We start from the raw sequence: 11,385 nt of genomic DNA on the forward strand, positions 1-11,385 counted from the left end.
AGCACCACGGGTGACACTGTTGAGGTTTCAGCAACAAACAGAGGTGTGTGAGTGTATGTGTGAGAGAGAGAGGAGGGTGTAAGTAGATGGAACAATGGAGGCATTATTTCAGTGTTGGTCCATCGCTGTGTTTACTGTCTACTCTCCTCTCAGTCACTCTGGGGCCAGCAGTTATTTGGCAACAGAGATAAGACGTATCAGCTCTGCAGCCATGTCGGACAGGACGCATTGTAACACCAAACGACACACACACACACACACACACACACACGGGCAGTCTGTGCTGCACATTCTTCCACGCGCTGGATACCTCACAGTACAGTCAGGCGTCGACACTCGGCGGTCGGCGTCTGGGGCGCGTGCTGATTATTTAGGGTTGACTCTCTATGAAGTGGCCTCTCTCGTCCTGGAAGTGATGTTTAATGTAAAGGGTCACTCAAGTTTAGACACGTAGTCTCACATGTCGTCTCATGAGTTAGTTCATCCATAATTTCTGTCTCACGCCAATTATTTGCAAACGACCGCAGCTGCTGAACACACTGGTCTGTGTGTCTGCACGCTCCAGCTGGATGCCTGCTGCCTCTGCTTCTGCTGGTCACCTGATATTTGCTGGCCGTGTTCATTCAGCGTTCAGATTCCAGCTTTCATCTCCACACACACACACACACGTAAGCATCAGCCTATACACACACACTCTCCTGGTGATGTCATTGATTCCGAGCTCCATGGCAACAATGAGCGAGGATGGAGGGGGGGGGTGAAGCAAAGCGGAGAGATATTCCTTCACAGTGACGGGATGGAGTTGTTATAAATAGCTCCTGATGTTTCTAGGTGTCTGACTGACGGAGGCGGGTCGGTCTCGGATGGAGCGGCGTGGGCGTTTCACCCGGGGACATTGTGTCTTCGTCAAGCGGCTGTTTCAGACCAACCGGTGTGACGTTGGCCCTTTTTAAAAGGAACTTTTCGTCATAAATAGACCTGTTATTTCAGGGCTCGATTGATGTGGTGCAGCAGAAAGCGATGGGAGGCCGAATGAGCTAAAAGTGGCTCCACAGCTGGCACGGCTGTCCTCATTTCATTACTTTATTATTCTTGTTGTCCCTTTTCTGTTGTCCATGTGACTAGTTGTGATTCCCCTCCTGCCTGTGGTAAATGTGTAACTTGTTTTTTTTTAAGCCTGGGGGGGGCCATGAGTGCTCTAAGGCGTCACAAGATACGTCTGAGGTGTTGCCAGATGATGAGCAAAACAACAACTATCTGACCTTTGTTGCATTCTTGCATTTTAAAACTAATTTTAAATAACCGCACAGTTTTGGGCCTCGTTCTTGCTTCTTCGATGTCTGCAGCGATTCAAAAAGCTCGGCCGTTGACCGACAGCCGTTTTCCCGGGTTGCAAAGTCGGCTGCGTCGATCAGAGCTTTGTAAAAAGACGCTTTATTTATTGCCGCGCAACAGTAATAGCTCAGTTCCAGCGCAAAGAGAGACGCAGAAGAATCAAACAGACGACACCATTTAAATCAATGCAACGCTTCAGGAAGCGCGTGGATGTGAGCTAAACAGTGAAATGTACGCGGTTCATAGTTCCCTGAGTGTGGGTGTCGATTATATGAGCCAGAACCGATTTACAGCCACGGTATGGAGGATCCAGACGCACCTTAACGGGTCCTTGTTGTGCTTTTTAGATCTGAAATGAATTCCTTTGTCAGGGGAAATCAACAAGGCCTCACGAACATGAATTGGTTGACATGGATTTGCTGTCAAACTGGATAACGACGTGAGGCAACTCGGGTCTGATTATCGGGCGACTTAGCGCTGAGGGGCTCTTAAAGATCTTCAAAAGACACCATCTGAGAAGGAAAAGACAAAAAACATGAACATCGTAACTTTGCAACATGAGAGGAGAGCTGGGAAACAACTGCCTTTGTGTACACTGTACGTTTCTCCTGTCTTTACATGCATATCTGAAATGCTTCTCTTATTAATAACAAGTAAAGGAGACACTGAGTTTCAAAGCAGGTCTACCCCATGCTCTCTCTCTCTTTCTCTCTCTCCCTCCTTCAGTCTGAACAATGGTCCAGTGAGAGCAGCCCTGCAGGCTTTGATAAGGATGTTTGGGATTAAACAGTGCATTTCCACCTTCTTAACATTCCTGCGTGCCCACTACTGAGCAACAGTCCAGTCACATGAGCTCTTTCAACTAAAACTGTGGACGACAATAAAGTGTTACAGAAGCATAAACTCTCCAAATGTAAAAGGTTGTGATGGATGAAGTAGTATAAGAAAAGCCAGTTCTTTGTTGCTCTCGACAGTTCCATCGTGATCATTCGTGCTGGTTGACGAGCTCCAACAATCTCACCTTGAAGTCCACGTCAACTATAATCCACTATAATCACAGTCTTCTTCATCGGCAGGCGAAGAAAACCTTCCATCATTCTTGGCGCTTCGGGATTTACGACGCAAACTCAATCCGTCCGATGAAGGGTCCCGAGGGGCCATCGGCCGAGGTAAATATCTGACGCCGACGGCCTCTTGGCCTTCTGGACGAAACAAAGCAATCAGTTCTCTTCTCTTTGATTCAGGGGTGTGTTTACGTCTGTGATGTCGCTGGTGTGCAGGGGAAACACTACGGGAATGTGTTTGACTTGCATTTTTTGTCCATTTTTAACCTCCGGTAGGACCACATGTATCATATATTTTCAAATGTAGTCGCACTTTTCTTTTTTTGGGCCTACTCTTCAATACTTGATTCCTTCTTTTCTTTGTATTCAAGTCATTCATTGAATTGCTTGAGCTATAGATGCAAAGACTAATAGATTCCTGTCTCTTAAGCCACACATGGTCAAACAGGGATGTTCTTTCACGACAGCTTTGAAGCCGCTCCTGTTGTATTCCTGTGTGAGTCTCCTTACTCAGCCTGTCCGTGGGCAGCAGGCCTTCTGCTGCGCTCACTGTGAATGAATCACTCCTTTATTCATAGCACGGTGGCACAGAAATGATTGTTTTGTTGTCCCCACTTTTTGGGTTTTTCCACTTTTGCATTGCCACTGCGGCGGGAGCGTCTTCTCTGAAACATCAGCTGACCGCGACCACCTGCTCCGGGTTTGAGGGAAGAGGAGCGTGTTGAGCCTCCATCCACTTGAAAGGCACCAATGTCTTCTACACGTGGAAAAAAATCCATCTGTGTCTGAGTTCAGCTGAATAAACGCCGTCCTGTGTGTGTGTGTCTGTGTGTGTGTGTGTGTGTGTGTGTGTACCAGCTGATGACGTGGAGCAGAGAGAGATATAGTTGTGAATGGAACAGGGAGTGTAGGCTTGCAGAGGTTCAGGCCAGTACTCATCTATATTTAATCCTGTAAATGGTCATTTAGAGGCACTTCCAGAGGAATCCGATGCCTAATTACAAAGGGGGAAAAAAATCTCTCCGAGGCAAAGCACATAATCAATAGGAGCCGTAATTAAAATCAGTTTGTTCCCACATTTTTTTCGCCAGAAAAGTAGCTTTTCATTATTTCTCATCGCACACACACACACGTACACACACACACACACACACACACACACACACACACACACACATGCACACACATGCACACACATGCCCGCCTCATCTTTGTATCCGGAAATTGCTGTCAGGCTAGTTGAGCAGAAGCAGAGTGTGATCTAACTGGGGGAGAGAGGAATGAGGAGGAGGAAGAGGAGGAAGAGGAGGAGGAGGAGCCAACTGTCAACAGTAAACAGTGTAAGAGTGAATACACTTAATGGCTTTATGTGGCGCGTGCACATTAGCAGGGTGCCGCCCTGCAACATTATCCAATTTAACTCTGCGTTTAATCGAACTCCAACTGTTCTCCATCTTTTTTCTCACCAGAGCAGCAGCTTCTACTTATTCCTCCCGATGCTTCTAAAACACTGTCGTCCAAATGGTCCTTTTTTGTTGTTTTATTAAATTGTTTATTCTGCCTCACTCAGACACAGGTTTTAATAAGCATGTAATATAATTTTTCTTTAAGTTGGACCTTTTTGAGAGTGCACCTGAAGAGGATGCTGCCGTGATGAGACGTCTCCTCCATTCTCGTAGCTCCCTCTAGAGATGCTTCTGCAGCGCTGCATCACACTGTTCTTCCCAATTAGCCCGGATGTCCTGTGCTGTGATATCATCACTGTGGCAAGTAGCGCATGGCTGTTTTTGAGATGCTATTGGAATCGACTGGTGTCACTTCCTACATTTTTTTTTTTTCCAGCCGCTGGAAGATGCAGCTGATGTCACAACATCTTGATGTTGACACAGCTCTGATTAATGTTTCTGGCACCAGTCAGCCACACCCACAACTCCATCATACTCCCATCTTGTGTGTGTGTGTGTGTGTGTGTGTGTGTGTGTGTGTGTGTGTGTGTGTGTGTGTGTGTGTGTGTGTGTGTGTGTGTGTGTGTGTGTGTGTGTGTGCAAATATGCATTTGCTTCACAATATCAGTGGGCAGTATTGAAATATAAATATTTAACCGTAGCCTCCAGATTTACCAGAAATATGTATTTGTGTCCTTTTAAGACAGACTTTATACAATATTAATCATAATAATGCATAATACATATTACTTTCCCAAACAAAGCTACAACTTCCGTTTGAATATAGAAAATATACACACACAAAAATAGAGCCAACAAATAAATGTACATCATATACTTTCTTCCAAATATGTTGATATCATAGAAAATACTGAATTATGTCAAACAAATTCTAAAATTCTGAATATGTGAATTTGAAATTAAGACGCAATTAACATTTATTTTAAATTAAATCTGCACACTGGGATAATGCTCTTTTCCCGTGGACGTCTATTTGAAATATGATACATAAACGGGTTGACAGTTGTGTTCTGTGTCTTCTTCATTGAATCCATCTTCATCACCCATGCATTTGTCTCAGAAGTCTGACATTGTCAACATTACCCAGCAGCACATTTTTTACATTTTTAATTTAAACCTTTATTTAACCAGGAGAGTCCCATTGAGGTGAACAATCTCTTTTTCGAGGGAGACCTGGCCAAGACAGGCAGCAGCATAAAAACACACACAGTTACAGACAGAAAACACAGAACAAGACAAGTTAAAAGAAACTAAAAGCTAAGAGCCAGTGACGTAACAGAGTCAATTGAAGGGGAACCTGCCTCTATTTCTTTCATTCGAGATTTTTTTTTAAACACACACAAAAAATAAATGATGGAGTCTCTGACGCCTGCAGCAGCTCACTTCAAACACCAAGCAGGGAGAAGAGAAAACCCAGCTAATGATAAACTAGTTTTTAAAAAAAAGAGAGAACTGTCGAGGGCCATGTGTTTGAATTCAGAAACATTTCAAGAGTTTCTCATCAAACTGTGAATTATGCCGGAATAAATAGCCCGAGTTGATGGTGTGTGTCCTCTTCTTTGACTGCTGGAGCTGTAAAAACTCATTAAAACCCGTTGGTACTTTCACCTTGCCTTGCCTTTTTTGTTGTTGTGTTTGTTGCATTTGAAGAGGAGCCAAGTTATTCATAGAACATTTGGACTCATCCTAAAATGCACTTGAGCGCCGGTCTGCGTGAGCACAAATTGACCCACAAACCTCCGAAACAAAACAAGAAGAAATAAATGACGACGGCTTTCTAATACCCGGCGGCGGAAAAGCTTTTCCCCCCGACCGCCAAATTAACCTGCAGTCGTGTTTGCTTGTCTCGTGTAGGAGGGAGAAAACTCAATTAAGGAGTGTGATTCAACTCAACTCGGCATAAAAAAACAAACCTTTCATGGTTTGTGTGTGTGTGAAGCTGCTGCATCTGTCACTGGGTAGCTGTTGTACAAGCTGTCATCATTTTACATTTAATCAGCACATTTTCAGGTTATCACTACACTACACTCGTGTTGCCTTCTCTGTGTTAATTAGACCACGAAACTCCATTTCACCAGGCAAATGACCAATATACAGATTCACTGAAATGAAAACAATGTATATTTATGGTGTGACTCTCGAGATCTGAGACTCAAATGTCTCAATAACTATCAGATGGATTGGATTAGATTACGGTCCACGGAGGATGAATCCTACTGACTTCAGTGATCAATTCATTCTTTCATCTGGTGGCATCGTCAGGTCAAAATGTCGACTTTTCCAATACTTTGGTTAATGAGTAAATATATTCATAACTGCCCCTCCCCCCACCTCCCCACTGGCCTTATGTTTTGCCTCTACTGCTCATTAGCAGCTCTCAGCATGCGATTATATATATAGCACAGAAAAGGGAACATGGTAAACGTTCTACATTAACATGCTGATGTGAGCGTTTAGTTCAAAGCGCCGCCTCTCAGATCCCTTTTCCACCACATTAGCTCTGGGTCTTGAACCGGTTACCGCCAGTTTTCAGGGTGAAACCAACGTAATCAAGGACGCGTCATCGGCGGAGGGAGTTGCATAATGCACAGAAGGCAAGCAGAAAAGTAACAAGATGGTGGATGGCGTTGATTACCTGCAAGCTTTTGTAGATTTGTTTTTCTTCTTAAAGGGACGGTTCACCCCAACGTTGTTCCTCCCACCCGTCGTTCTATTTATCAATCTAGATTGTTTGGGTGTGAGTTGCAGAGTGTGTCAAAGCTATCTGCCTCCTCTTAAATATAACATAGGACTGTATGGCACTTGGCATAACACTTAACATGAGTGTTTCCAGAAATCACGACTTATTTATTTAAAATAATCCAAAAACCTGAAGTCTAACAAAAGGAAAAAACATGTATTTTTATTTTGGTGTGGACTCTTTCCCACCTGTAGAATATAACAGCCACTAAAGGTCATCACTGAGGCCTATACTGTTGTGTCCCAGCTGGGAACGGACGATTCTCTTTACATGTTGCTCTTCTCTTCTGTCACCTTAAAATGGCAACTGTCTTGTAATAGCTAAACCTCAGCCATAGACCGCGTTAGAGAGCTTTAACAAGCCGCTGTCAGCACTCAACCTCTCCTACGGTCCGTTTGCTTCTTTCCACATCCTCGTCCATCTATTTCAGTAGCCTTGTCTCTTATTTATTCCATTTGTTGCATCTCGGCCATGTGGAGCTATTTATGCGTTTCCACGTTTTCCTTTTTTTCTTCCTTTCTGCCATTCATTCAAGCTTTTTCGTTGAGAAAAGTGCTGCATAAATAGGGACGAGTATATCGTCGCAGACGGTTGACCTAATCATGCTGACGGCTATTTATTTAAAGCGGAGCCCAGCTCTCCCTGTGATGACGATAAAGGACCCGCGTGAATGTGGAAACGGCGCATCAACCAAGGACACGCACGTGGTTGACAGCCATCAGATGATGTGTGTGTGTGTGTGTGTGTGTGTGTGTACCATTTCATCACAGCGGGTGGAGAGAAAAAAAACAGGCCTCCGAGTTTTTAGTTTTTTTTCCCGAGGTTTTTGTGTGTGTTTTGTTTTCTCCGGGAAGGGAGGCAGAGAACATGAACAGATGTCCCCTTGAAACACAACATTGTTTTTGATGTTCCACCATTCACTTCCTGTTTGCCAGATTCCCCCTCAGCGAGGCGGTGCTTTTGGACTGGAGCTTAATGGAGGATTCCCCGCGTCTAAAATAAGTAGTTTTTTCTCCTGCCGAGCGGTTTGACGCCATGAAAATTCGTCGTGCCACAAAACTAAAACCAGTAAATCAATATGAATCAATATGTCATCCGTGGCTTTGATGTCGGCGTGCAGCCCTGTGTCTCCCAGCGTGCCACTACAAGAAGGGAAATGGATTTGAGTGAGCGGCGGATTGAACATAGCGAAAGTGTAAAAACAGAGCTTCCTGCTGGCCGTCCCCCCGCCTGCGTCGCCGCGTGGACGCCGGAGGATAAGCGCAATTCCATAAGCAATTCATCGATTTTGTGCCACGGGGGTGTGTTTGTTTCACTCCACCCGCCCCTCCCCTCCCCGCTGATGTGAATCGTTGTTTGCCCACAGAGGGGGGGGTCACGTCTGCGCATCTATCCAAACCTGCCTCCCATTCTGGAGGATCGTCCTTGGCTGCTGTCGGACAGAGAACCTCATTGGAAGTCACATCACGGGGCCGCATATAGGCGAAGGGCCCGGGGGAATGTGGGGCGTCTCTAGCGCGTGGCCCTTGTTATGACTTGTGTTTCCACTTTTTTCTTCTTCTTCTTCTTTCTGACACACTCCAGTAATTAGGAGGCCATAAGTGGATTAAGCCGCAGACGGCCCGAGGTGGTGATGTGGCCGTGAAAATGTTTCTTCAATCTGCCGGCTGATGGCTCGACCCCCCGCTGACGCCGCGAGAGGACCGAGATCAATATGGCAGAAAAAACAACTGTGGCGCGAGTCGCTGCCGGAGGCGAGGAGAGGCGGGCGGAATCAATACAACAGTCACTCAGCGGTGTGTGTGTGTGTGTGTGTGTGTCAACGTTGTTGACACAGCAGAAATCTCCTGACATGATGGCATGAGGTTCTTGCGTGGCCCCATTTACACCTGCGGCCCATCATAACTTCAAGACTATACCACTGTGTGTGTGTGTGTGTGTGTGTGTGTATGTGTGTGTGTCAAATATGCATAATCAAGGTTTTTTCTCTCACCCAGCATGGTCTCTTCCACCAGCAGATGGCAGCATGGCTACTTCCCTCCGCTGGAAGCTGCCGGAGACGTTTTCCCGCTGTATCATGGGAAACACGCCAGAAACTTCATCTTTCATTTTTGTTTGAGGATTCAGTTTCTGAGCTTTGAGCTAGAAAGGGAAGGAATTTGTCAGATAGATAGACGTCATTATCTTAACTGCACAGGTTGGGCTTAATTGGGTGTCGGGCCATTAGGTAAATCAATCAATCGAACAAAAATCATTATTCAGGATGAACATCTTGTTTTCAAAGCCAGTAGCCATAAATTAATATTGTGATATTGATTCAAGCCATATCATCAACAAAAACTCTTAATTTAGCAGCATAAATCTTTAAGACAGTTTTTGATAATTGGTTTCCTCTTCTCCAATCTGTAGAGGTCACATCTTCAGGTTAAAATCTCTTAACTGTGTGTGTGTGTGTGTGTGTGTGTGTGTGTGTGTGTGTGTGTGTGTGTGTGTGTGTGTGTGTGTGTGTGTGTGTGTGTTGATTTGGCTGCCGGCCGGCTCGTCGACAATGTTTTTCATGCTTCAGCGGAGCGTGAGCAGAACACGTATTCTCCTCATTGGAGGAGCTCGTTCACACGCGCAGCCTCTAACTGCCACACACACACACACACACACACACACACATACACACACACACACACCAGAAGTCATTTAAGTGTCAAACGCACCATTGCACAGCGAGACCCGTTTGTTGCTCCTCACTCTCAACACACACACACACACACACACACACACACACACACACACACACACACACACTTTGTTGTTTTGAGCCTTTGAGCCTTTTAGCTTGATTTCATAACCGGCCTCCGGCTGTAATGACTCTGCAATGAGCGCGAGCAACTTGTGTAAACAACGTGGACGGCCCTGTGGAAGCAATTTCGACACTCACCGCCGCCCCATCGGTGCCAACTAACGCGGCAGGTTGACAGTTTGAATCCCAAGACTGAAGGAATAGGGATGAATAATTATCCCATCGTAGATACAGGTGGAGGTTTAAAGGCTCTAAACAACCATGACCAAGGTCTTCAAACCATGAGGAGCGTTGCCTTCACATCCAGAAATACAGTATTTACGCCTCCGCTCGCACTCGATGCCTCTCTCTCTCTTTTCCACCAGGACCCTTTTCTTAAAAAGAGCGGCTGTGATCATCCAGCTCAGTGCGAACCACAGTCACTGGCGGGTGATCTCAGTAAAGATCAGTAATGGGTTTCTCACGGGGACAAAGAGTTCTCAAAAGTGGAGGTGAGCCGGTTGGAAGACGGAAGAAAAAAAGGACTGCAGCGTCACTTTGCTAACTTTCTGGTCTCCGTGCGCTCGGGATGAGGCTCATGGAACCGTCCCCATTGGTCCAAGTCTACTCCAAAGCCAGATGGGGTCGCGGCCCTGATACTGATTCCTTATATGACTCTCGGTAATCTCTGTGGATTATATGACTCACCGAGATGAGCTGTCAGCTTCTCCCCGGAGAGGCAAGACAAGGTGCAGGGGTTTAAAACACAGTTTCAGATGGTAACACACACGTGCACACAAGCTATTTAGGGGATTTTGTATACGATGTTCCCGTCACATCGTAATTAGGGAAGAAAGACGACATCGGCAGTAATGAACATTTGCCTTTCCATACGACGAGCCGCTGGGATGGCGCGGTAGTGACGTGCAGATCGACCCACAGCCAGCAGGGGGTGCCAGAGTGTTTGGGTCAGTTTCAGGTTGTGATTCACGCCCAACATAATGGATCGGAACCCATTTGAACGGCGAATTAATTACACAGTTTCAGCATCATAACGTGGAATAAGGTTTTAGTGCCGATCGTTATCGGCAGATATTGAATTAACAAAAAAAAAGTTGAATCTGGAGATCGGCATCAATGCTTATCGGATCCCTGATAATGTTACGTTGTGGACAACCGATCAGGGTTGAAATCAGCAGGAGAGCCGGCAACGCTAGCAGCACCGGCGCTAACGGCTAGCGTTCATGCTCTACTCAGAATTAGCATGGGGTGAAGGTAAATTAAAACTTTTACTACTTCTAAAGACCATTTTCTTTTCTTTCTCCTTGCTCATTTAAAAAAAAAAAGATTTACAAAATGGAAGAATATTCTGAAAGGGGAAGACAAAAACTTTCTCTATTCTTTTAAAAAAACCAAGACACACACAGACATTGTCTCTGTCCTGACAATTGTATGATTCTGCAGGTCGGACTGTGCCGATTGGCTCACATAACGATAGCATAGTTGCTATTTGCAATGATTGCTCGGCGTCGGTCATGCGAGAAAGAGCCAAATTGCAATCCTTCAATACTACAAATTTAATTACAGAGATTACATTGTTTTGAAACTTGTGAAATAGGTCAAATTTGCCCAGGTTGTGCCTATTTTCAGGAATGTCTCAGGGGAATCGTCCCCCGACCCAAGCCTCTTAAAAGTAGAATGAAGTTTTCCAGTTTTGTTTGAGCGTGTTACTTCAAAAGAAATGTGTCATGTTAACATGAAAGCCCAGTTGCCCTTTGAATGTGTTCATTTTGAAAAGCACTGCATGTTATAACTGCATCTGACAGCGGGCCATCACAAGAACAGTATAGGTATAATACTATAATGTTCTCTGTAATTAGGTTGAAAAACAATGTGTGGATGTATCGCTAACCGCATCAATCGGACAAAGTCACTTGGAAAATAGACAAATATCAGCAGAATTCCAATATTGTGCATAACCTATTGTAATTATCTACACATCTGATG

The sequence above is a fragment of the Taurulus bubalis genome, assembly GCF_910589615.1.
Source record: "Taurulus bubalis genome assembly, chromosome: 20".
Lineage (NCBI taxonomy): Eukaryota > Metazoa > Chordata > Actinopteri > Perciformes > Cottidae > Taurulus > Taurulus bubalis.